The sequence below is a fragment of the Macrobrachium rosenbergii genome, chromosome 51 (assembly GCF_040412425.1).
Source record: "Macrobrachium rosenbergii isolate ZJJX-2024 chromosome 51, ASM4041242v1, whole genome shotgun sequence".
Lineage (NCBI taxonomy): Eukaryota > Metazoa > Arthropoda > Malacostraca > Decapoda > Palaemonidae > Macrobrachium > Macrobrachium rosenbergii.
This window is the reverse complement of record NC_089791.1, coordinates 7,114,070-7,141,922: the sequence shown is the minus strand read 5'-3', so window position 1 is coordinate 7,141,922 and position 27,853 is coordinate 7,114,070. Positions and strand designations below refer to the sequence as shown.

The 27,853-nt window shown below is 34.7% G+C and overlaps 1 long non-coding RNA gene across 1 annotated transcript in view; it reads left to right on the top strand.

The window, feature by feature from the left end:
* LOC136833127 (uncharacterized) overlaps nucleotides 1-27,112 on the top strand; it is an 85,770-nt gene extending 58,658 nt beyond the window's left edge. The window contains exon 3 of the long non-coding RNA XR_010851367.1: nucleotides 26,982-27,112. This is a non-coding gene — a long non-coding RNA (uncharacterized lncRNA). The remainder of the gene's footprint in view (nucleotides 1-26,981) is intronic.
* The last annotated feature ends 741 nt before the right edge of the window (nucleotides 27,113-27,853 follow it).

The window sequence follows — 27,853 nt, the reverse complement described above, 5'->3', positions numbered from 1 at the left end:
TATTATTGTAAATTGTAACGTATAGCCCCTCTCATTTAATGCACACTTTCCTACCATTATTATAACATTGGTATTCTGAATATTACTTACCTTGGCCTGTATCATGGTTTGGGAGAATTTAGCATGAAGTTAATATGATCTGACTTTTTATCTTTGAATTAATTCGTATTTAATCTGATTCCAAGTTCTTTATCTCTGTGAATTAATTAGAGAATGCTACTTTTATTCAGAGAAATATCAGCAAGGTGTCAACACTGTTACTGGGTCATTCGGCTGATGAGGTCAATTATTACTTTTTTTATTTATATTGCCTTGTGTAACCTAAGACCCATGTAATCCTATCAATTAAGGCTGAAAGTTACCTAAAAAAAGACAGATAATTTAACATAACTAGATTAGGTCACCAGTTGAGACTAGATAACTGAATATAACAATTTATTGTGAATACATGAACTAAATCAACAACATTTCTCAAACAACTAGTTTCAACAAAATAAAATATTAACTGATTTCTAACGGGAGCTAACAACAGCTCCAACTTCATCCCACTTTGGACACAAGATATTTCAACATAAAGGGGTGAATAATGCAATGGCGCGGAGCCTCTTGTGGCACGTCTTATAAGGCAATTGCAAGTGTGTGAATTGAGGATGTTGGTATCAGGGATGCTAATTCTTCTCCAAACAAGAGGGTGGCCAGGTCCAAGGCATGCACACTTCTGAAAGAGACGCATCCAGATAGCATTCCAGTATCAAGAAAACTACCACTTGTCATTAATTGACTGCGAGGGATGAATCTTAGATCAAGAATATTACTTTAACACCATGGGGGATAATTTATGCAATTCCACTAGGCAGCAATAACTGTATGTAATATATTTAACTTCGTAAATGGGATATGGTTTTGCTAGGATTTGCCTAGTCAGTGACTATTTAAGAGAGGGAAGCTTGAAACACGAAAATGAGAGTTTAAGTTTAAGGGAAAGAGAAATGGGAGTAATTGTCACCTTTAGACTTACCACTGGATTAGATAATACAGTGATCCGTTGGGATGGCAAGTCTTTTCCCACATTCGAGACTGAGATAAAGGTTAAGTGGGCTCCCCGAAACATTCCCGGTTCCCTTGGCTGTTACTCTGCATCTCATTTTGAAGCTATTGGGGGCCTGGGTCGCCACTGGTCTTGGCTCCTCCCACAAGCTAACTTGGTGTGGGTTCACGTAGTGTCTGTGAAATGACAAAAAACTCACCGGTACTTTGGTCATAGAAAAGTGAGATTAGGGTACAGTCTAGCTAAGGTTGGTCCTAGCAAAACCTATCTTGTCTGATATCCATCTAAACTAAAATTCCTACCCCTTTTGATGGTTGGGATTTGGTCAAAGCAACAACTGCTCACTTGCTTCTGCTTACATGGTATGCCCTCTTACTTTAACAAAGAGAGAGCTATTATATTTTGATTAAAGCAAGGAAGGGAGGTCGAGCTGATAATAAAATATTTATAATATATATATATATATATATATATATATATATATATATATATATATATATATATATATATATATATATATATATATATACATATATATACATACATACACACATAAATTTCTGACTCACATCAGGATCGAACCCAGGTCTTTCAATTGAAAGGCAAGGGCGCTGCCCACTAGGGCATACAAGTTGGAACCTGAGGGCAACTGCACCCAAGGAATTACCTGGGCAAGCTAACTGCTTGCATACCAGTGTGTTTTCCCCAACTTTCCAACTCAGCAATGACCCAATTGACAGCATTTCATTCGAATTATCCCTTCTGAGTGAATAAGATAGAAATAATCAACACACAATCATGTGTGCAACAGAAATAAATTTGTGACTCACATCAGTATCGAACCCAGGTCTTTTAATTGAAAGAGAAGACAGAGAGAAAAGAGAAAGAAAAGAAAGAGAAGAAGAAAAAGCAGCAGAGGAAGAAAGAGAAAGAGCTAGACATGAAAGGGAGATGGAGTTAATAATAGCTTGATCCACATTACCTGTAACACCGTCTAACCCCATCCAAGGTACTCAAGAACCTGTATTTGATTTAGTAAGAGTGCAGAAGTTAATTCCAGAGTTACAGAAGAAGCTTCAGATGAGTTTTTGATCACTTTGAAAAAGTGGCTTCAGGTATGGGATGCCCAGACGATAAATGGTCAGTCTTGTTACAGAGTGTTCTCAGTGGTTAAGGAAGAAGTGCCGATTTAGCCTTATCAGCTGATCAGTATAAAGAGTACAAGGTACTCAAACATAATGTGCTACAAGTTTACCAAATGACCCCTGAATATTACAATGAAAGATTCAGATCTTTGAGAAAGGATGACAAGATGACTTTCTTGGATTATGCCTACAAAGTAAGATGTTTCAAACGATGGTTGGAGGCTGCTAAAGTTAAATCTATGGACGAACTTGAGGAGTTAGTAGCCCTAGAGCAATACTTAGAGGAATTCCTGAACACATAAGAGCCTATTTAAGAGAGAGAGAGAGAGAGAGGTTAAGGAACTTGACAAAGCTGCTACATGGAGTGAAGATTATAATATTATAAGTAGCAAAAGTAATTATAAAGTCAAGTACCAGAACTAACAACGCACAGATTTTAGGTCTCATCCAAATTTCAGGATCATTACTACTGGGAACCCTTTTAGTGGCAATGCCAGTACAGAGCCATGTAATACCTCTCAGCAATCGAATGCTAAATTTATCCTCATCATCCAGTTTCTCAAGACAGATACAGAAGACTAATGTTGTCTGCTTCAAGTGTGGGAGAGTGGGGCACTACAGTCAAGATTGTTATCAGACACAACAGCAGACCAAACCAGTTGGTCAAGTGGTTAAAGGTAAGCAGGTGAAGCAAATCACAAAGAGCAGTGTGGGGAAGACTGAGACAGCTGGGAAGACTGAGACTAAACAAGTAGAGTGTTTAGCAACCAGTGGAAATGTAACCTCAAGCAGTGAGTGGCTGAGCAGCTTGGAGGCTTTAAAGCCATATATCTATGAAGATACCCTGGCAACTCAAGGAGGGAGTGTGCAGGTACCAGTCAAGGAAAGTAACCATAGTGTGGTAGTTCGTGGTGCTCACCCACAGTTGGAAAAGAATCTTGCCGGAGATTCAGTTACTTTGAAGGGTATAGGAGGAGAAGAGGCAACTCCTATATGCCGCTTTCACCTGTCGTGTGAATTGGTGACAGGGATTGTTGGGTAATGAAGTTGGTGGTTTACCATTTGTTCCTTGTCCTATAGTGACAGACAAACCATTGAGGATTAGTCCTATGGTAGATTTAGAGAAAAAAAACCCCACCTATTTCCAAGTTGTGTAACTACCAGGAGTATGAAGAGAACTATGTCTGCAAGTGAAGAGACTGAGGATTTACCTGCACCAGAAGGATCAGGTGAAGGATCTTTGAGCTTAGAAGAGCTGTTCCAGGAAGTGAAGTTTCCCCTAGTGTTAGTGATGAAGAGATTTCCCAAGAAGACAAAGATCCTGTTGTTATTGAAGAGACTCAATATAGTCAGAGTGTTCCTGAAGACAGTAGTGAAACTACAGTAGCAGAGTTAGCAGATATTGAGAGTTCAGCCCTTGAAGTTGGTCAAGTGACTAGGGAGAAGCTAATGGAACTGCAGAAGAAGGATACATTGTTGGCTGAGTTGTTCTTCAGAGTTGTTGATCAAGAAGAGATGCAACAAACTCATACCTGTTATTATCTAAAGGAAGGATTGCTAATTTGGAAGCATCGGCCTGCAGATATACCAGGATTTGCTGAATGGGGTGAATATCATCAAATTTTGATTCCATATCCATTGAGGAAGCAGTTGGTAGCAGTAGCGCATGAGTCTGGACATATGGGAATCAGGAAGCCTGTTGAGAAGATTATGAAGTATTTTTTCTGGCCTGGACTTCACAAGGATGTTAGCAGGTTCTGTCGAGAGTGTCACACATGCCAGATAGTTGGAAAACCAAATTAAACTATTCAGAAAGCGCCCCCCCTACAACCCATAGAAGTTAGAGGAGAACCCTTTAGCAAGTTGGGCTGCTTCTGAAAACAAAGAAAGGAAATGAATATCTGTTAACATTAATGTGTCCAGTGACAAGGTATCCCGAGGCGACTCCTGTAAGAAGTATAAGTGCAAAGGTAATTGCTTAGAAGTTGGTGGAGTTTTTCTCCAAGTTTGGAATACCAGAAATTGTGCAAAGTGATAGAGGAACGAACTTTACTTCCAAATTGTTCCAGGATGTGATGAACTTGTTAAGGGTGAAACAACATTTATCAACTGCTTATCATCCAGAGACTCAAGGAGCCTTGGAAAGGTTCCACCAGACTTTGAAAGGTATGTTAACGAAGTATTGTTATGAGTCAGAAGAGAATGGGATGCTGGTTTACCCCTGATGTTTGAATTTAGGAATGCTTATGAAGAAAGTATGAGATGCTCACCAATTGAAATGATTTTTGGTTGAGAAGTGAGAGGTTCATTAAAGATTCTTGCAGAGAATTGGGAAGAAAATCAAGAGGAAATCCAAGGAGAATATGTGAAGAACTTGAGGAAAAGGTTAAGAGAAATTAGAAAATTCTCTTTAGAAAATCTGAAAATAAGTCAAGAGAAAATGGAAAGAAGTTTTAGTGTAGGACAGCAAGTTCTAGTGTTCTTACCAGTGAAAAGATTTCCCCTCACCAATAAGATTCAAGGTCCTTATAAGATTATAGAGAAGTTAAGTGATCGAACTTATGTGATTGAAACACCAGGCAAAAGGAAACGGCAGGGGAAGATAATATGAATCTTTTGAAACCTTACTTCTCAGAGACTAAAACTGAAACAGTGTCAATAACACAGACAACTTCATCTACAGAGGACGATGATGGCTACGAATTGGGAGCTGAAAGCAAGATGAACAATTCTTCAATATTGGAAAGTTTGGAGGATAAACTAAAACATCTGAGTGTTGAGCAAAGTAGTCAATTAAGTGAGGTGTTTCGAAGTTTCCCTGAAATTTTTGCAGATGTACTTAGGTGTACCGATCTGACAAAGCACGAGATAAAGATTAGAGAAGATGGAAAACCTTTTAAACAGAGAGCATATCACTTATCCCCTTTTCATCGAGATGTTTTGAAGAAAGAAACTTGAATATTTGTTGCAGCATGGATTAGCAGAATCCAGTTCAAGTCATTAAAGTTCATTGCATGTGTTAGTGAAGAAACCAGATGATTCATTTAGGACGTGTACTGATTATAGGAAACTGAATTCCATCAGTGTGGTTAACAATTACCCCTTGCCTCTTATAGATCAATTACTTGATAATATTGGGCAAGCCAAGTTTGTTTCCAAGACAGGTTTATTGAAAGGATATTATCACGTTCCCTTAGATGAGGATGCTAAATTGCTGTTAGCTTTCATTGCTCCTTTTGGACTGTATCAATACACTGTTTTGCGAATTGGTCTGATGAATGCACCTGCAACATTCCAACGAGTGATGGATCAACTGCTAGGATCCATAGAAGGAGTGGGTGTGTACTTTGATGACATTGTGATTTATTCTAATACATGGGAAGAACATCTGAAGATTTTAAGGAAAGTGTTCAAGAAACTATGGGAAGCAGGACTAACAGTCAACTCATAAAAAAGTGAGTTTGGAAAGGCAGCTGTTCACTATTTGGGATTTGAAGTTGGAAAAGACCTTCTTGCTCCTGTTGACGCTAATGTAGAAGGTATTTATAAGGCTATCCCCCCTACTACGAGGAAACAACTACAAAGATTTTTGGGCAAGGCTGGATTTTATCGTCGATTCTGTCCAAATTTCTCAGCCGTAGTAGCTCCCCTGATTGATTTTGTAACCACACTGTGTAGAGATACAGAACATTTTTGGAAAGAACAATGTAATTGCCAATTATTTATCCCGTTCTGAATCATTGGATTCAAACCTGGGATAATTGATATTCTGGGGGGAGGAATTTCATGATATTGTCTTGCGATATTTATATCATCCCATGGTTTTGATATATTTACTCTTCTATTTATCATGTGTTATTTGTATACAATAGTAATAATTGTTCAAATATCGTATGTAGTGTAATGTCAGATCTCAAAAGAGTTAGTAATTTAGATAACTTAACAGCATAATTTAGAATTAATAATACATTTTAACAGTAACGTAGCATATGAGCAACATGTGTGTGTGGTAGGAAGGCTTGTTTCACTTCTGTTGTCACCAGTTATAAGAGAGCGTTCTCTTTTCATTCATGTGTTGACAGGTCGGGAATAGCAATCATGTCGTGTTAAGATTTCTGTAAAAGCTTTGTTTCATACAAGAACAAGACTAATGATTTTGCAATGTTACATATGTTCCATACAGTTTTCTTGTAAAGATGTGTACCTTTTGAGAAATGTGAACAAGTGTTGCACTGAAGCTCATGGGAATTGCGTCATGTTTAAGATTGAATTGCTCTGATCATATATTGTCCTGATTGCGTTCAAAACGTTTTGCTGGAAGTGACGTCTCCTTCCTTTTTCTAGAACTTTCTCTCGTATCTCTTTCCCAAAATGCCTTAATGACATAATCTGATTGTTTCATTTCCTACTGGAATCCTAAAGTTTGCTCATTCTGATTTCAGAGACCATTGGTGTTGGTTCCCTCTCTCTCTCTCTCTCTCTCTCTCTCTCTCTCTCTCTCTCTCTCTCTCTCTCTTCAAAAGAGTGAAGTATCAGCGTAGAATATTTGTGTAGTCACTGGTATTAATCTTAGCTTTTGAGATCTGAATATATGAAAATTGTAACTGCACCTGACAAAAAAGTGTGTTTTGTGAATCTCAAGCAGCTGCGATTTCGCGAAAGTTTTCACAAGCTTGTGTAAGGTAAAGTGAATTTTACTTATTGTTATCAAGGTATAACAAGGCATATTAGGGAAATTTTGCCTTAGTGAAGTTATTATTAGTAAATCTTTTGTGTATTTTTTTGTGTTATTATGTTTGCAATTTCTTGATTTTTCACATTTTATATATTGGTGATTTAACATTTATTTACTTAGCGTTTTAAATATTCCTTGATAATTTAACATTGCATACTTGATTTAATTTTCATTTACTAAGATTTTTTTTCAAATCTTGAGTAATTCTTGATAGTTAAAATTTTGCTTGATTAATTTAATTTCTTGATAAATTAAAGTTTTGTGATTTAGCTTTGTTTAATAATTTAACTAAAGAATTCATTAAATTTTGTGCTGTTTTCAAGTAATAGTAAATTTTTTAGATTGTGAATTCTAATTATAAATTTTGAATTTAAAAATAAATTTTTGTATTTAGAGTTTTTTAAAAACAGTGTTTCATTTATTGACCACCAGTAAATAGGATTAATCGTGTGCATAAGGCAAAGTGATAAACATGTTTTGTTCCTTTAGTATTGCTGCAGTGAATTAAGACCAGGGAAACAGTTAAAGTTGTTTGATGGAGTGATGCCCTTTTGCTCTAGTATATTTCTTGTTTAATTGTTGATACCTCACACTTGTTTTGATAAACTTTGTTAAGGGATCACTGTTACCTTTAGAGTACCCAGTTGTAATTTTTATTGTTGTGAGAGTTCAGGTATCTGGCTGAAGTGAGGTAAATTTTTGAATTCTGGGATTAGTTGTGTAATAACTAGGTACTTGGTATGCATCATGATAATATATATATATATATATATATATATATATATATATATATATATATATATATATATATATACATTTACATTTATATTTATATTTATATATATACATACATACATACATACATATATATATATATATACATATATATATATATATATATATACATATATATATATATATATACATGCATGCACACTTTCTTTTTCTTTGTCATTTCATCACATACGGACATTCATGTTCTGGTTGCCTAGTCTTGTGGATCATATAATAATAATAATAATAATAATAATAATAATAATAATAATAATAATAATAATAATAATAAATAATAATAAAGCCTCCTGTTGAAAATTCTGTTTTCATGTTTTTTTCCTGTGTAGCAATTAATGTTTACTTGTAATAACACTTGCACATCGTCCTGCCGTCATTGTCATTAATTGCCCCTACTTGGGCATGTGGAATAAAGTGGCATGTATGCGAGCTTCGGAAGGTACTTCTCTAGGGTTAGGACTCTTCTTCTCGACCCTCTCTTTCATTACTGTCGCTTCTGACAGTAGTGATAATGGTTACCGAATATTGCAGACTGAGTAAAGAAGAACATCATTATACAGGCTGGGGGAACTTACATTTTACGGCTTTTGAATTTTGTAAGAATGGGATAACTGATATGGTAATGACGGCAGTTTCTGATAATGAAGACATCTTGTAAAGGCAGTTCTGAAAATCGTACATTTTTCGTACGTATTGAATCGGATCCAACTGATTGAGGTTGTTTATTTAACTGTACATCAGTAAAAGGTTCACCGTCAAACTTCAGCTTCCAAAGATGAAAGAAACACAGGATAATAGTAATTTTTTCTAGCCCCATGTTACGAAGATATATTTTCATCACTTTCCATCCTCATTCTGAAGGAAAAAAATTCTTTTTAAGGCTTGTGAATGACAGTAGGAAGAGTTCTTCGAAGGAGAACCTAATTTCACGGATGGATTCTACGATGCCAACTTCAAACTGTTACTGACGGATGAGTCGGTTGTGACGGAAATCGTAGCAGACCAGTAACACCCACTTCTCTGAACAGGATCCACAGCGGTGTAAAATTGTATACCTTTACATTTTTTCAGACTTAAAGAAGATTGCCTATATTTTTTTTAAGGCTATTGAAGAAGATTACCTATGGGATTAATGTATTTGCTTTTTCCAAGGAAAATATTGACATGTAACTTTTTATTTTCTGGAATATGAGGGGCATCTTTATATCTGATAAATTCATCGTTCTCCAGTCGGTTTTAGAAAAATGATGCAAAATTTTACACACGCTGTGTTACCAAATAATCCACAAACCTATTTATCCTTTGCTCTCTGGCATGATTGCTCGTTTCCGCTTTTTACATATTCATTTTGTGAAGTGGCTTGATTTATCGCCCCATCAGGTCTTAATGGCCAGTGAAGGTTGAAACTTGTTTTGTAGGATCCCATTTGGATGAGAGGCACTTAGAATTTATAGCCATTTGAAATAAGAACTTCCAGGGTAGTCAAGTGAATTGGAGGATCAAATAACAAATTAAGCTGTGCCGTGAAGGGGGAGGGGGGGAGAGCTGGGAAAGGAAGGATGGAAGGAAAATCAGACTGGACCCTTATTTACAGGTTGGTGGTCTACTAATAGATTGACTGATTATGAAATTTAGGTCTTGAAGACCAAGCGCCGGAGCACATCAGGATTATTCAGTGCCTTAATGAAGGTGAAATATATAAATTAATGATATGATTGATAATGAATAGGTGAATGATGACATACTAGTAAAATTCAGTGTTAGAATATGAACGTAAAAAATGAAAATGATATTAGATAGAACCAACAAAAAATAAGTACATATTAAACTTTTATATTAAAATATATACTTAGTATAAGAATAATTATGATTAAAATCTTTATTAAATATACTGAAACCATATCTCATTAAAATAACCAGATTCTTTCAGATAACTCATAAGGTTATCTACCTCAATGTCATCATTCAAAATTTCTAAAATAGTCTTCCCAGTTAGTAAGTACTTTGCCCAGAGAATATGTAAGAAACCGAAGAGGAACTAAGATTTGGGAAAAGGGTTGAGAGGGAAGGATCGCATCAAAATAAAGAAGAATGGCTGCCATGGATGCTAAGAGATTTCCAGGTTGGCTGGGAAACTAATGGTGACGGCCTTTAAGGAAAATTCAAGTAAAATATGAAGTAATCTTCTGAACCAAACTAGATTTAAAATATGGTCATCCCCACTGCTATCCCTGTGCTAAGGGTCAGTTGGCTTGGTGAGTCTTTTCCAACTAATCCTGTTGGAAGCATCTTCCTCCACTAAACACTAGTTCTCTGAGACCTCATTCACTCAGTCACGCCATCTAATCCATTGCCTCCCTCTTGACCTTCTTCCTCACTCATCCTTACCACATGCTCCTACCATTTCCGTCTCGACTCTTATCATATCACTAATCTTTACCACTAAAGCACTTCTAAAATCTTCATTTTCTTGCCCCTCACGCAGAGAGATTCCCAAAATCCACCTCAGCATCCTTATTTCTGTACACACTAGCTTTTCTGCCTTCCATCTTAATGCCATGGCAGGTGCTTAGCATTCAAAATACTAATATAATTTTCTGTCGATTTGTCCTTTTGTTTGTTTTTGTTTCTGTCAGCTTTTGAATTGGATTTAGCTCTCAGGGAGTCCAAGGGACTGGCGCTTCTACCTCGTCCTCATCAGAAAAGGCTCACCAGGAATATTTTGTGTGAAAGGGGACAAAAAGCTGTGAGTTAAGGTTTAATTTTTGTTTTTGCGGTGGTAATGGGAGAACAAGGAGAGGTGAGAAGTCTGCCTTTCCTATAGACCTCTCCCAAAGACCCGTAGAGAGTAAGAAGCAAAAACTTTTCAAAGCCGTGGAGTGGACAGTAATGACATTGAACATAAAAAGGCAAAACTTTTCCTGATGATACTAAGAGGCACCATATCACCTGCTACCAGGTGATGTGGACCATGGCTCCATAGAACGGGAGAAGTTAATTTAAATGTTATTTTCTGAAAGAAATGTTTAACTCTAGAGAGTGCTGGTGCTGTAGTGAGGTCCTAGGGTAACATTGATCATTGATATATAATTTATATTACATGTTTTAGTAAGACAATCTGGAACAATGTGATTAAGTTGAACAATTGGAAAAATGTAGTAGCAATGTAATTTTAAATTCTCTATATCTCTCTGTAAAGAGCTGTTGCTTGTCAACATTCTTCTCCATGTCTTATTGTTAGCCACCTTTGATGCAAGGGTAGCCCAGGCTTCATTGTCGTTATTGTTAGCTTTTACTTTTGCATCTCATGTATTCCTATTGGTGTTTTATATGAAATTCGTCTTCTGTAACATTACATAGCTGAAAGAAGCCCATCAGACTGTATACTATGATGAAAGGAGAAACAGTTACTATCTACCTTAATATTTCACAAGGGATGGACACATTACAGGACTGTTAAAGATAATAATTGCTTTCTGCAGCCCTCAAGTTTCTATCAGGATCTTTTGCTCGAAACAGTAAGTCATAACCTGTAATAAGGAAGATGACGATCATTTTATATAGCCTAATTGCAAATGGACATTCCCATTTGGTATTCAGACGTTTTGTTGATCATAAGTATGCTGAGGATTGGAAGGCAGTGTTTGAGATCGTATTGAAAAAATGCACGTCTTTCAGGAAGTGAATGATAAAGTTTGAAGCTTTTGATAATTCTGAATGCTAAGTTTTTCATCAACATAGGCATACACAACAGATTTGCATTGCTTAGAAAATCTTTAATCCAGCTACTGTAACATTTACATTTGCACAGATTCTTTGAAAGAGCAAATTACCACACCATCTGTCCAGCAAAAATTTCCCCGTAGGTCACCTGCGTAGAGGTAATTTTTTGTTGTGGTACTGTTCAGATACTCTGCTTTATTTTACAGTCATATAGGTGGCCATGGCATTTTAGTCACTTTTTCAAACAAATGCCTTTCTAAGTCAGTGAGTTTGGCTGGTGATCATGTGGATTAGCCCCCTGGAATGTGGAGTACTTCAGTTTTGTGAAGAGTCTTTGTGGTTATTTACAACTGGTGTGGTGGATCATGAGTGGTTGATGATTAACAGTGTAAGCACAGAGCTTCGCTGTGGAAACCAGGTTTTAACTGCCAGGTCCAGCAGCTAATTTTGATCATCTTCCAATCATGCTTATATGTTGCAGGCACTACCAGACATAGAATCTCTGTTGTACACATGACTGACCTACCTTTAACTGTATTCCCATCCACATGACGTGTCAAAATCAGCCTTAACCACAGGAATAAGATGTTTTATTATATAATAAGCCCCCTTTTGTTGGTAGTTACGTCTTCAGCAGCCTAACACAGTTCTCAGCTTAAGTGCTCACCATTTTTATTGCTGTTTACTGAATCATCTGCACAGGTGGAAGCATTGTGAAACATGACTCGTTCAGAGAAGAAGTGAACCACCATCCACTTGGTTGAAGGAAATTCGACTTCCTAACAATAGACCCAAGTAATGATTAGGAAAGCAAAGTTAATATGTTAGTCGATGCAGCAAGCATTGCTCTGAAGACATTAGTTCTCTTGTGATGATAAGGAAGTAATTGACACTATATTGTTACCCATCAACTTGTGATCCATTACATCCCAGCTGCAATTAACTACAGAGCTTCTTCACAAAATTTGAATACTATATTCCAGAGAATTACTCCCAGCCAAATTCCCTGATGTCCTAAAGATGTCTGTTTGAAAAAGTTGCAGGCCAGTGTTGGACACCGAAAACGTCATGTCATGATCACTTGTATAATCTTAGATTTTGTATATATATATATATATATATATATATATATATATATATATATATATATATATATATATATATATATATATATATATATATATATATATATATATATATATATATATTATATATATATTGTTGTAAACCAAAATGATTTTATTTTAATGACGTTAGCAACATGAATTCAAATACAAGTTTAAAATTTATGTATACTTTGCTTTAACAAGAAATTTTAGCTTATAAGAATATCTAGTTCCTGTGAGAAATTTTGTCATTATTCTCTTTCACGGTAAAACATCAGTGATGGCACAGTGATTTATCAAGCTGACGCTAATATGACAGGTATCCATCACTTTCAGGTTCTAAGATGTAATAATGTAACCTCATCCATGCCCTAAATACTTGGAAAGGCCACTCTCGTTTGGCTTGTCATTTTCGGAGGATGTCCTTTATGTGGGTCATGTTACAGGAAAAAAATAAGGCATAAGATTTAATTTGCATTTCATTAGAAGTTGAGCAATCAGGTGTTTTTATAGTTCAGCTCGAAAAATATTCTACATTAATTCAGTCGAAATAATGATCTAGTTAAGTGCAACCGGAGTAGTGTTTAGTTCAAGCCTTGTGTAATTTAGTTCGAGTTAAGTAATGGTTAATTGCATTTAGGATGATAAGACTGTCCTGTAAGTTTATTGTGACAAATACATCTCATATTGCAAGATGTCAAGCATGTCCAATCGTTTGTTTAGGGAAAACATGGGGTTCCCTAGATCATGAACATATGCACATGCACACACTTACATAGGTTGTGCGCTAATAAACTATATACAGTATATATATATATATATATATATATATATATATATATATATATATATATATATATATTTTTGTTATATACATATATATATGTATATACATACATAGTTCATGTATGTATGAATATATATACATATAATTTTATATATATATATATATATATATATATATATTATATAATTATATTATATATATATAATATATATATATATATATATATATATATATATATATATATATATATATATATATATATATAATTTTGTTATATATATATTGTAATGAGGGAGACCTCTTAGTAAGTCAACTCAACCTCCAAATTATTTTATAATGTAAAATATAGTATTGTTCTTACTGATAACTAACTGAGGAAGGGCGTGAGGAAAGCCAGCCCCTTCTTAATTCTCCCCATGCTTCCCCCTTTGGCAAATCTCTTAATCTTTCGTAGACATGGTGGCTGCTTTGAAAGACCTCCTTTCAGATGAAGGCAAATGGAGACAAAACCCTGCCTCACGGATGAACCAGCTTTGGGATGAAGCCTGGGAGAAAAGTTGAGTCTCCCATAGCAACCAGCGAACATTTGGTTGCCAGAAGTCGCCTGGATTGGAAGACCCCCACGAGGCCTTGACACAGAAAACGGAGGTCGCGACACGTGACTAGGCTGGCATCTTGACCCCCGAGGGCAGACGCCAGCACTCCGAGTGCTGTCTGAGAGCTGAGGAGAGGAGAAATAATCAGCCTCGTTCTCAGGAACCCTCTTGGCAGCAGACCTCACACACTTGCCCTTTGCTTGCTCCTTTTGAGCTTATCCCAGTGCAGTATCTGTAAACTCATCACCCCATTCCTGGTGAATTTCGACAAGGCCCTCCATTGCTCCATCTATGGTAAAGTCCTGATTCGAGGTTCTTTCAACATTCATGTACCTTTTGATCTTTTGCTGAGTTTAATTTTCTTTTCTTATGTGCGATCTCTCACAAAGACCTGACTTAGTTAGTATGGTATGTAAATTTAACGTAAGCATCCCGCACGAGAATCAAGTTATCTTGGTACCATATGTGTGACACTCGATTTGCCCGAAATCGCTCTATTTCCCTATGTAAATGCTTGAATTCCCAATTGCAGACGGTGTTGTTAGCTTTGGAAACAACTGCTTGTCTTGTGCTCTTTGCTGTGGCCTTGCCATTGCAAGCAAATCTAGTGTCCCTTTCATGAGGATTACCCCTAGAACTTCAGGATTTGAATAATTGCTGTAATAGTTGATCACTCGGTAGAACTTTGTTGTACCTGCCTGTCATTCCCCATTCTTCTGATTTAAGTATTTTAATGTAATTATATTCCATTTAAAGTACCCTAATTGTTTATATACAACAGTTCCTTGTTGAAGTAAGGCCTTCAGCCCAACTGTTTTCTGTTGTCTTTTTTGCTTTATTTTAACAAAGTTCTAAAAAATATTTTGTAAAAATAAAGCAAAAAGACAAATTACAATCCAACCAGTGTTAACAAAGAACCTGAGAATATTCTCTGTTTACCATTTCATCCTAATTTCATTCCGTCATTGCCCATTTTAAAAACTATTGATATTAACTTGGTATTTAAATATAATGATATTTTGAGAAATAAACTATTTAAGAATAGCCCACCAAATTCAAACAATATTGTATACAGTATTCCTTGCAAAGGCTGTAATAAGATTTATATTGGTCAAGCATCAAAAGGACTAAAAGTAAGAAGCTCCTAACACAAATATGCCATTTCAAGAGGCTTATCAAATAATGGCATTGTGGATCATTGGCTTGAGACAGGCCATGCAATGAACTGGGATAAGTAATGGTAATCTACAAGGTCAGCGACCATCGGAAAAGGAATCTGCTAGAAGCTGTGTTTATTAAAGGTATGTCCACCAGGAATGTTAATCTCCACCCTGGATTATCCTTGATCTTTTGTCCCTGTCTTTTATGTTTAAAGAATATGCTGCCCAGATTAACAAACTGTAACCCCGCCGTCCTTCTGTTTTTGTATATAAGGCTCTGTCAACTTCTTTTGTATTTAGTGTGAACTTGAAAGTGTAGAATAAACTATGAAAGTACTTGTTTAAAGCCCTGGTTTTCACTGAACTTCTGACGTGGATTTTATAGTACTCTTAAGCATGCGTCCCTTTGTGCTGCATTGGATATGGATGCCACGAGAAACTTTCTACTCCTGTTCACTTTTCTGGCAGATGTTCTCTTAACTTACAACGGAATTCGTGAAAGCACACAGTATTCGGCTTCGACGGAAATTCCTTCAAAAATGTTTACAAGAACCAGTGATCCCCAAGTCATTATTACCTAGACGGTTACGACTGGGCAGTGAATCTCCTTTTAATGAATTGTGTGTAATGTCCCTCAAGAAACATATAGAAAAGACAAGAAGGTTCGAATTCAATGTTTTCAAGAAATTGAGAACGGTTAGATTTCATTTCTTGAATAGGAAACCCCCAGATTGGATAACAGTGCTGCTGACCAGAATTTATAACAGACTTAGATTCAAGCTAAACAAACTAGTTCGCCACCTGGATCATAAATTAAAGTCTCATTGAGATAGGTGATTGGAATAACAAACATAAAGATGATTGTGTAATAAACCTCTCGAACAAAGAACTGGACCAGAATCTTAAATATGCATTAGGCTATGGCTTATATCTATTAGTGATGACATTTCGTGCACAATCATCATCTCAGAGATATCCAAACTGGAAAAGGAAAACACAACTGTATCACCTTCAATGAATTTAGTTAAGGGTCTTTTCTTCGGCGTACTTCAAATACCTAATAAAATAGTAAATTTCCCTAAAAGGTTTATAGATGCAGTTCCGAAACGATAAAAAGATAAAAGTTTGCACATTACTAGAGCCGACAAATTCAATTGTTTTGTAATAATGGATAAAATTAGCTCTGTTGAAAAAATGGAAAACGTATTATCTGATTCTAGTACTTGCAAAAAACTACGGAAAGACCCATTAGCTTATGTCATGAAAAGTTTCAGTTCTAAAATAAAAACTATACTAAAGGAATTCGGTTCAATAAAAGAGAAAGTGTCAACAATTCGCCCATCCTTACCTTACATGCATGGATTAATCAAAACCCATAAAAGAGATTTTCCAATTCAGCCCATTATCAGTTCAACCAGTTCTATTAGTTATAAACTTTCTAAATATTTAGTTAAATTACTATCACCTATTCTGGGTACTATTTCAAATTCCCATTTACAAAACTCTGTTGATTTCTGTGGTAGACTTTCCCATATTGAATTATCCAGTACTGACAAATTAACCAGCTTTGATGTGACATCTTTATTTACTAAAGTTTCTATTGATGACTTCAATATTTATCACAACATTTGGACTTGTATAATCTAGAATTAATCTATCACTGTTATTATTAATTTGATATCCTTTTGTATAAAAAATTGTAAATTCTCTTTCAATGGTAATTTTTATGAACAAATATTTGGTATGGCTATGAGGAACCCTCTTTCGCCACTTTTGTCTAATATTTACATGGAATTCTTTGAGTCTAGACTTATTCCAAGAAATCTATTCTCTAAGGTGTTTTAGGTTAGATATTTAGATGATTGTTTTTGTATAGTAAAAGAAAATGTAAATATTCCTGATTTCTTGCAAACAATTAATAATCTTACACCATCCATAAAATTCAGAATAGAATATGAAGAAAATAATTGTATACAATTTTTGGATGTCTTAGCTATTAGAAATAACACCAATTTATGTTTTAAAGTATATAAGAAATCCACAAGTAATTTGTCATATATTCATTTTTACTCTAACCATGCTAAACAAATTAAGATGTCAAAATTTTCCAGTATGTATCTTAGAGCTCATAGAATTTGTAGTTCTGAATTTTTGGAAGAGGAGTTTAAAATTATTGATAAAATAGGAGATTCATTATGTTACCCTCCATTTTTTAGAACTTTGTAAAAATAAAGCAAAAAGACATAATGCAGTCCAACCAGTGTTAACAAAGAACTTAAGAATATTCTCTGTTTACAATTTCATCCTAATTTCATTCTTGCAGTGCCCATTTTAAAAACTATTGATATTAACTTAGTATTTAAATATAATAATATTTTGAGAAATAAACTAATTAAGAATAGCCCGCCAATTCAAACAATATTGTATACAGTATTCCTTCTAAAGTATGTAATAAGATTTATATGGTCAAGCATCAAAAGGGCTAAAAGTAAGAAGCTCCTAACACAAATATGCCATTTCAAGAGGCTTATCAAATAATGGCATTGCAGATCATTGGCTTGAGACAGGCCATGCGATGAACTGGGATAAGTCAACGGTAATATACAAGGTCAGCGACCATCGGAAAAGGAATCTGCTACAAAACTGTGTATATTGAAGGTACGTCCACCAGGAATGTTAATCTCCACCCTGGATTATCCTTTGATCCTTTGTCCCTGTCTTTTATGTTTAAAGAATATGCTGCCCAGATTAACAAACTGTAACCCCGCCCTCCTTCTGTTTTTGTATATAAGGCTCTGTCAACTTCTTTTGTATTCAGTGTGAAATTGAAAATGTAGAATAAACTACGAAAGTACTTGTTCAAAGTCCTGGTTTTCACTCAACTTCTGACGTGGATTTTATAATATCCTCAAGCACTTTCCTTCGAGCTGCATTGGATATATATATATATATATATATATATATATATATATATATATATATATATATATATATATATATATATATATATTAGTTTGTATGTATTTCATTTTACTTTTATTGATTTCTCGTGTTACTGAATAATGTATTTTTACTTTGGCTATTTTATGTTAGTATTATAAATTTATTTTTATAGTATTATTTAATTTAATATTTTATTTTGTTCGTATAATTGTATTTTGTTTTTATATTTATTTTAGAAATAATTTTATTTATTTTAGTGCATATAACTATTCTATTTGATTTATTTTTTATTTATTTCAGTTACTTTTCATATTTTTTCCATTACATTGATTTTCTTATTTTACCTATTTTTACTTTGAGTTATTTTTATTTTATTTTACTTTCATAATATTCATTTTTATTTTTAGTTTTATTTAATTTTATATTTATTTTACAGAGTGATTTGCTTGATTTTTATTTAATTGTATATATTTATCATATGATTTTTTATATATTTTTTATTTGAAATTATTAAATTTTTTTTATTTTATATATTTTTTGTCATTAGTATAATTTTATTTGTGTTTATATTACTTTTAATATTTTTTATATTTATGTTTAATTTGACTCTTTTATGAATTAATTAATTTTATATATTCTTTTTAGTTTGTGTTTATTATTTCAGTTTGTTTTATTAGATATATTTTATTGGTTTATGATAGTCTAGTAGTACCGAAGGCGAATTTCCACAGCGTTGTACCGAGTTCAGACCTTGCCCAGGTCTGATAAGTCTAGGCTGAAATACGGCCTCACAGTCCGTATCAGCAAGGAATGGGTCAGTAGGTGCCTAAGCCTGACCAGTACAGTGCTCGGACTCCCGATTATTGTGAGTGGGTTTGCTCTCAGACCATCACTCACAAGTCCAGTGAGTTGTAAATGGAATATATATATATATATATATATATATATATATATATATATTATATATTATATATATATATATATATATATATATATATATATATATATATATATATATATATATATGTATATATCATATATGTATGTATGTATGTATGTATGTATGTATGTATACAGAGTATATAGCTTAACAGAAAATGAAGCATTTGCAAGCAAACTAGGTTGCTTGAGAAATGTCTTAGATTTAGCTATTTCACTCGGGTGTTTCATTTTCCTCGTTACCATGTGCAATGCATGTATACATATATATATATATATATATATATATATATATATATATATATATATATATATATATATATCCTATAATATTTGCTTGCTTCCAGAGACAGAAATCACGCCCTTTGCTGCAAGCCATGGCATAGGTCGTGTTGTATGGAGTACCAGGAATACCTTTGCTGTCTCACAGACTACCTCCATGGCAATGAGACCCGCCTACCAATAGAAATTCAGCACCCCAGTGACGTTCGGTTTGAAATTTTAGGTGTGTAGCTGTTATCTCCTCAGTGCATTTGTACCTGAAGAAGATGACTGTATGTCTTCGGAGGCTTGTAGTTTGCAAGTTAAAGAATCTGGAATCCAAACTATCCTGTCTTACTGAAGCCTAGTGTGAGTAATATGATATATATATATATATATATATATATATATATATATATATATATATATATATATGAAACCTAGTGTATAGTAATATGATATATATATATATATATATATATATATATATATATATATATATATATATATATATATATATATATATATATATATATATATATACTGTATATATATATATATATATATATATATATATATATATATATATATATATATATATATATATATATATATATATATATATATATATATATATATATATATATATATATATATATATATATATATATATATATATATATATATATATATATATATAATGCATTTATCGCATTTAGAAAAGGGGGATAGAATGTGTGCTATGTAGCTTTGCTCTTTTTCACGGCCAATTTCTTTTAAAATACGGTAAAGATGTCAAAGTGTTTAGGAACTTTTCAGTGTTTTACTTACTTGTTGGATTTTCTAACCAAAATATTCTTAGATTCATTGCTTTGTTTAATCGCCATTTTTTGGTAATCATTTGAGGGTATGGTATATCATAATTACCCAAGTATATTTAAGAAAAGGAATTCAAGTATTAAGTTATTCAAAGGGTTTCGCTACAAGTTTTATTAGACGATAATGTTGGCCAGTAGTTTTTTTGGGTCGAGTTTTCCATCGATATTAAATTTATAAATTCCATTAATTTTTCCCTGTCTTTATTTTACCAAGGTCCTCAAGCTGGGTATATACTTGACAGTGTAGTGCAATTATCTGTTCATTTTCCATGCTGTCGAAATTTGAGAAAAAGTGTCCTTTTACCTTTCTAGTTTCACCACGATCTAGAAGACTCTGTTGCTCGAATTTCATTTAAAAATATGCACAGTCCAACAAACAGAGTGTTGAAGTCAAAGATATATGAGTCGGCTAGTTTTGTCAATCCTCCGTATTATTCACTTCCAGAGTGTGGAATTCTCTGACTCCTACAGTATATTCTAAATCATGTTAACAGCCTATTTACAAGAGGGTTGCTTTGTCATCAACGGATGCTTGAAGAATCCAGTTTGAACAGTCTTTCCATTTCGGCCACAACGCCATAGAAATTGTTCAACAGGCATTTGATGTAAATATAAATGCTCTAATACTGACCTTTAATCTTGGGTTGATATAAGAGTGAGAGAGAGAGAGAGAGACAAATAGTTGGTCTGTCCCTAACGAATCACATCATATGCAAGCCTGGAGTAGTGAATGAATCAGCAGACAACTCATTAATCAACATGTGATTCAGACCGCGTTGCAACGAAATAGACCAAAGTGGAATTCACACGTGGGCCGGGGCACGAAATCTCGAGCGTATGCGGGAAAACCTACGGAAATGTTTTTGAACATTTCACTTCCTTTTCCTTAACGATCTCTGTCTGTCTTGCATCGAGTAAGCGATTACACTGAACCTTACATAAATACTTATAGATAAGGATGTGTCAGCTGTGTGGTTTTTTAAATAAGGTGTTTGCGTATGATGTGTAAAAAAGTCTTGGAGAAGGTTTCCAACGATCATGATTTTTATTGACCTATTTACGTTAATTTTATGCTCTGACGCTCAGCGCCTACTTCGTTTATGTTTTTGAAAATTAGTAATGAAATCCTCATGGCCGTATTTTTACTAAATGTTAAAAGTTTTGTGTGTTAATACTGTATTAAAAATTTGAGATCTTTCCTAGATAGTGACCCCAAGGGTTTTCGGGGGTCGTTATCAAGGACTAATATTTCTTCGGGGTCATCTTTATGATATTTACAGTCTTTTGTTCATGTTTTTACGGTAATCCCCAACGGGCTTGTACTGAACACGCCGCAAAGGTGGATACATGCCGGGTTAAAACCCATGGTGGTCACTGTCTAGGAAAGATCCAATTTTTTCACCAACGATTAATATGATGTATTCAATAGTATTCATGTGATTCAAAATCACGAATTTTTCATTCATGTAATCGCCATTACATTGTTCCTATGTAGGCTAATCAGGTTTTAACATCGGATGTCAAACTTGCTTTTTTCCGATTCCCGAGATTGATTAATCATGCTCACCTCACATTACAACGATTAAAATGGGAAAGCAGTCGCTTAACAGTTTTGACACCGTACAGAAGATTAACTGATATTATTTTATATATATATATATATATATATATATATATATATATATATATATTCTATGTGCGTGTGTATACTTTCATGTGATATACTCATTGGAATTTCGCTGATAAACTAATTCCCGTTGCCTATAATGAGGATGGCTCCATAGGAGAACAAAACCGCAGTCACTGCCACGTTCATGCTCATACAGCTTATTGAAGGGTAGACCCCATACTCAGAAAAATTTCCCAGATTCAGCCAAAATCTTGACCAACACAGAAGGCTGAACAACAACGGGCCCACCCACCACTCCATTGCGTCACTCGCCGTTCATGCACGCACTTGCCTTCGTGTGCGCTCAGGTCTTCAACTGTACCAACCAGCCTACCTTTCTCCGACTCCTGTTTTCCCTCAACGTTCATGAATTATATCGATTTTCACCTTAATTGTTATCCGTTCTCCCCACTGGACTTAACCACTTCGAATCACACTGATCCATCCCATTACTTGTGTTAAACCAGTGTGTTAAACCATCTTGCTAAGATGCTAAGTCTCACCCGTCCCTCCACCCCCACCCTCCTATGCTAAGTGGACATTTCACCTCGGCCTTTATTTTTTCACTCATTCGCGTCGAACATCAACACTTCCTCCTATAAATGAATGGGCTCAACTCTCTCTCTCTCTCTCTCTCATATGCATATGGATATATATACACATATACATATGTATATATACACATATATACATACACATACACACACATATAGATATATATACCTGTGTGTGTGTTTATGAATGTATATAAATATTATTTGTGTGACCGCGTATTAATCTTAGAGAATTATAGACGCTGTAAAATAGAAGATCAATAAATAGAGGTGAGTGACATAGTTCAAGTAAAAAGAGCATATAGTAAGGGAATTTTATCTTTAATGTACAGAATAATATGTATGATTAACTTTTATTATTAAGTTTTTTATTATAACTCGGTGTAACGCAAATGAAATTTCACCTTTGTGTGCATTTGCTTTTCAAACATTTCGTGCAAATTATCGCTTTTAAGCCGATGCTAATATTTTTTTATTTAAAAGTGAAATATTTTTACTTGGTGAACATGCTACTAATTTTCGGCTGAATTAGACTTCTTGGTCGTATCTCCATCACAGTTGATTAGTAAATATAGGAAACTACATAACTAAATAGAAGTTAAAGTACATTAAGTATTCTTGAATCCAAACCTGGAAGAATTCTTTGCGTCGGACCGCGTTTAGGCGAAGGCTATCTGGCAACTGTCCCCTACCGTGGGTTACTTAAACGTGATGCCAGAGGATGCGGGTGCTAATGTTGTCTTGCCTCTGTGGTGGAATGCCTCATGCAAACGGTGCTCTGACGACGGCTTTACCTTCTCGTCACTTTTCGTAAACGTTTTGCGACAACGTTTTGTAATTCTGAATCTTTGCGAATTTGCCAGTTAGGTGATCGGTATATAAGGTCCAAATGCTGACATTTTACGGAAAAGATGAACTGACCGTAGTTGTTCATCTGAGTGAAAGAAAATAGCGACGATTGCCTTCAACTGATTCTGGCTTATTTCTGAAAGTTTTATAACTAGTGTGTATCAACTTTTTATAGCGGTGGCTGAGGCAAGCCTGTTAATTTGAAAAAGTGAATGAATAACCGTATGAATTATCTCTTGAGTTACTTTTCGTCCAAGAGAGAGAGAGAGAGCGACTAAGAAAAATAGCAAGTGTTCACTAATAATTTCTTTGTTTTCTTATTAATAATGATGACAGACTTTTGAACTAAAGAAAATAATCCAGAGAAGAAACTGTCTTCAAACACGCAGAAGACTGATAGCAATAAAGAGCGTCATGCTATGGTAATCCATCTTAGCAGTATATTAAGTATATGCCTTATTGTGTTGGTGTCTATAGCAATGGGCGCCATTACTTCTGAAATGATTTTTATGCTTATAAGGATTTAGAGTAACGGTGACACATTGCCCTATCTGATGTCTATTTATTTGAAATAAATCCCAGTTTCCTGAAGTCTCTTATTTATGTGCTCAATTATTGTTCTCTTGGCATACTAAGCGAAGGTTAAGATATGGTCTTGTATCAGCGATTAGGCGGAAATTGACGTTTTGCGGCAGTGAGAGACGTAACATGTAAACTCTCTGTTAAAGGCCCCGAGGTTTTTTTCCTTATGTTTGTCGTGACTATATCTTCTGTAAAAAATGATGATACTTATAATGTTGCTGATATTAATAGGTTTTAGACGAGTTTTGATTTAAAGAAATACAGTGAAGAACTGGCTTTTCGTGTTGGCAACCTCTTCAGGTTACTTGGTGACGGCTTTGGCAGTGGGAGGGTATATTTATTTTTCAATCAGTTACCTTGGCATTGGTGGAGATGGCCAATGATTTGCTTTATTATTTTCAGTCGGTGGCTTTGGTAGCGGGATAAATTATCCAGAATTTTAGTATTATTATTATTATTATTATTATTATTTATTATTATTATTATTATTATTAGTTTTTGGCCTTATCTATGGGATGCATGGTCTTGGATTAACTTTCCATTTTGAGTCATTGATTTTGGCAGTACGATAAATATGAAAAAGATGGTTCCGTTTTAATCATCGGCATTGACATCAGGATAAATGAATAAGATTTTGTATATATAATTCCAGTCAGTGGCATTCTTAGTGACCAAAGATATTTTTATTTTTATTCAGAGGCATTAGCAGTCGGATATGAGATTTTTTTTGCAGCCGGTAGCTTTGTTTTGGGATAAATGTTCAATTATTTTTTTCCATTCAGTCGGCTTGGGAGATTTTTTCCCATCGGTTGTTATGGCGTTGGGTTAAATGATCGAAGGTTTTTCTTCTTTTGTAGTAGGTGGCCTTCTCAGTTAGATCAATTTTCGAGGATTTTTTTAGTGGCCTTGTTCAGCGAGAAATTGTTTAGTGGCCTTGCTCAGCGAGGATTTTTTTAGTGGCCTTGTTCAGCGAGGATTTTTTCAGTGGCCTTGTTCAGCGAGGATTTTTTTAGTGGCCTTGTTCAGCGAGGATTTTTTAGTGGCCTTGTTCAGCGAGGATTTTTCAGTGGCCTTGTTCAGCGAGGATTTTTTAGTGGCCTTGTTCAGCGAGGATTTTTTTAGTGGCCTTGTTCAGCGAGGATTTTTTTAGTGGCCTTGTTCAGCGAGGGTTTTTTTAGTGGCCTTGTTCAGCGAGGATTTTTTTAGTGGCCTTGTTCAGCGAGGATTTTTTTAGTGGCCTTGTTCAGCGAGGATTTTTTTAGTGGCCTTGTTCAGCGAGGATTTTTTTAGTGGCCTTGTTCAGCGAGGATTTTTTTTAGTGGTCTTGTTCATCGAGGATTTTTTTAGTGGCCATGTTCAGTGAGGTGGATAACTGAGGATTTTTGTGGTCAGTATCTCTGATAAAGGGTCAAGTAGTAGAGGATTTTTTTGTCGCCCAGTATACTTGTCAGAGGGATATTTTTTGGTCGGGAATTATTTATTTTTCAGTATAATTGTTTTCCGGTTGCCTTGCCAGTAGGGTAAATGGATGATTATTATTATGCATTTGAAGTTAGTTTTCCAGTCAATGGCTTTAGCAATTGGATGAATGATCTGTTAATTTGTGAGCTAATAGAATAAGTGGTTGAGGATTTTAGTTTGAAGTCAGTGGCCTGGCAGTTGGATAAATGCTGTGTATAGTACATACACAAGCATATATATATATATATATATATATATATATATATATTATATTATCATATATATTATTTTTATATATATTATATATCATATATATTATTTATATATATATATATATATATATATATTATATATATATATATATATATATATATATATATATATATATATATATATATATATATATATGTATATGTATGTATATTGATATGGTTTGGTTAGTTAGATAAAAGTTCAATGATATTTTGTCCGTCAGTGACCTTGGCAGTCTGATAAATGGGCGAGGATTTCTGTTTTGGTTAGTCAGTGGTACAGAAGGTCCAAGTTTTTTCTACAAGCCAGTAATTTAATTAATAAGACAAACAATTGATTTCTTTTCACTCAGTGGCTCGGGTAGTGTGGTAAATGGTCGAAGTTTTTCCTTTTCTTGGTTAGTGGGATAGGTAGTCGAAGATTTTTTGTTTTTTTGCAGTTTATTCAGTGGCCATATCAACAGGGTAAATGTTCGAAGAATTTGTTTGGCAGTTAGGTGCCTTGGCAGTGGGATAAACTGCTGATGTTTTATCTGTCAATGATCTTGTCAGTGGGTCAAATGGTCGAGGATTTTAAGTCATTCAGTGGCTTTGGCCGTGCTATTAGAAAGACTGTTGCGATATTTCTAAAGTACCGTGAGACTAATGATTGAGACAGGCGGAAGTCGAATGCCCTTATGCAGACTTGGCCCGAAGAAAACAAGAAAAAAGGAGAAAGATATTTTAGGTCTTAGCCTTGACCACCTGCCTCTTAAAGAGTAGAAGAATGTAAGGCCGAGAAGAGACAGAAGCAGGAGGAGAATTCAAAAGCATTTCAGTTCAAGGAAAAAATTAATAGAATGTGTTTGCGTGAGAGAGAGAGAGAGAGAGAGAGAGAGAGAGAGAGAGAGAGAGAGAGAGAGAGAGAGAGAGAGAGAGAGATCCAAGGAGTGAGGCTGTAAGCTTGAAAGGTTAAAGGAGAAAAGATAAACCGGTTAGCCCATAACAAAGTCATTTAAGCAGAGAGCGATCAATTTGGGAGTTGGCCATGAGTATGAACTCATATCTGCCTTTTTGTAACTCATACTTTTTTTTTCTTTATTGAAGCCGTGTTACACGACACGATTTGGGTAATTTGTGTTCAAATTGGCAATGGAAAACGTTTCGTCTGTTTGTCACTTTTGCTCGAAAATATTTTAACAGTTGTAAAAATGCAATTGAAACATCTACAACTTTAAAAGAGTAATATCTCGTTCATAGCTATTTTATAAAATATTGTGAAGAACTTATTACCTGAAGGTAATTTTCATTGTTTTTCGAAAATCTCATTTAGGTGCTGAAAGAGTAAAATTGTAATTCTGGCAGTCTCGTGATTATTTCGATAGGAATATTGGAAAACATTTTATAGGAATTTGTTTGAATTGACTATAAAGAACTTTAGGCCATATCGTTCATTTTGCCTTCGGAAATATCCGGTAGGTCTTAATAAAGAGTAAAAATTAAAAGTCAATCATTTGTTTCAGTTTTGGTAATTGCTTCGTGGCGGGAGGGAAATTGCTGCTAAAAAGGATGAGAACTTAGAAAAAATCAGCTAGGACCAAGAAGGGAGCCAGGAAGTCGAAAGCATTAAGGCAAGAAGCTGTAAAGCAAGCTGTGTCAAAAGAGAAGTTTGGGTCAACAAACACGAAGCGAGAATATCTTGCAAGCCTATGAGGATGTGGCGAGAAACTAAGAAGTAGCCGAAGCAGAAATGAACTAAAATGTAATAATTGTACAAGGTCAGTGGGAGAGGAAAAAAAGCTGAACAACAATTTAGTTTTGATGAAGACATACTTTGATGTGTACTCAATGTACGGATACTAAATTCGGTTTCACCGATGTTGTACCATGCAGGCGGAAACGAATATTGATGACAGCGTTGCATAAACACTCGCATATGAACGCGATATAACGTCAGTTACAGGGCTTGATATAAATGCAGATAGATGCATATACGTATAAACCTGGAATATTCGAATATGATATTAATACTACTTCAGGCCGTGTATGAATGTAGGAAACAGGCGTACGTACGCAGTCAGCTTCTATGAACTGATGAATAACGACCGTCGGGAGGTAAATGGTAAACTTACATTTAGAGAAAAATAATAGCACTGACAAGCAAGGTATGCAAATGCACTATGTGCATACTTGATCATCAATGCAGAACGCCCGTCAATGCTTTAATACTCAGAATAAACGCATTTTAAAGCAAAAGACAAATGTTATTTGGGTTAACGAGCATAACCCTTTAAGTATTAGAAACCAAACAGTATATGTTTAATTTTGATTATTTTAATTTAGGTAACGCTGGAGCAGAATTTGTATTTAAGGTTTTGTCAATCAGTCGAACGCC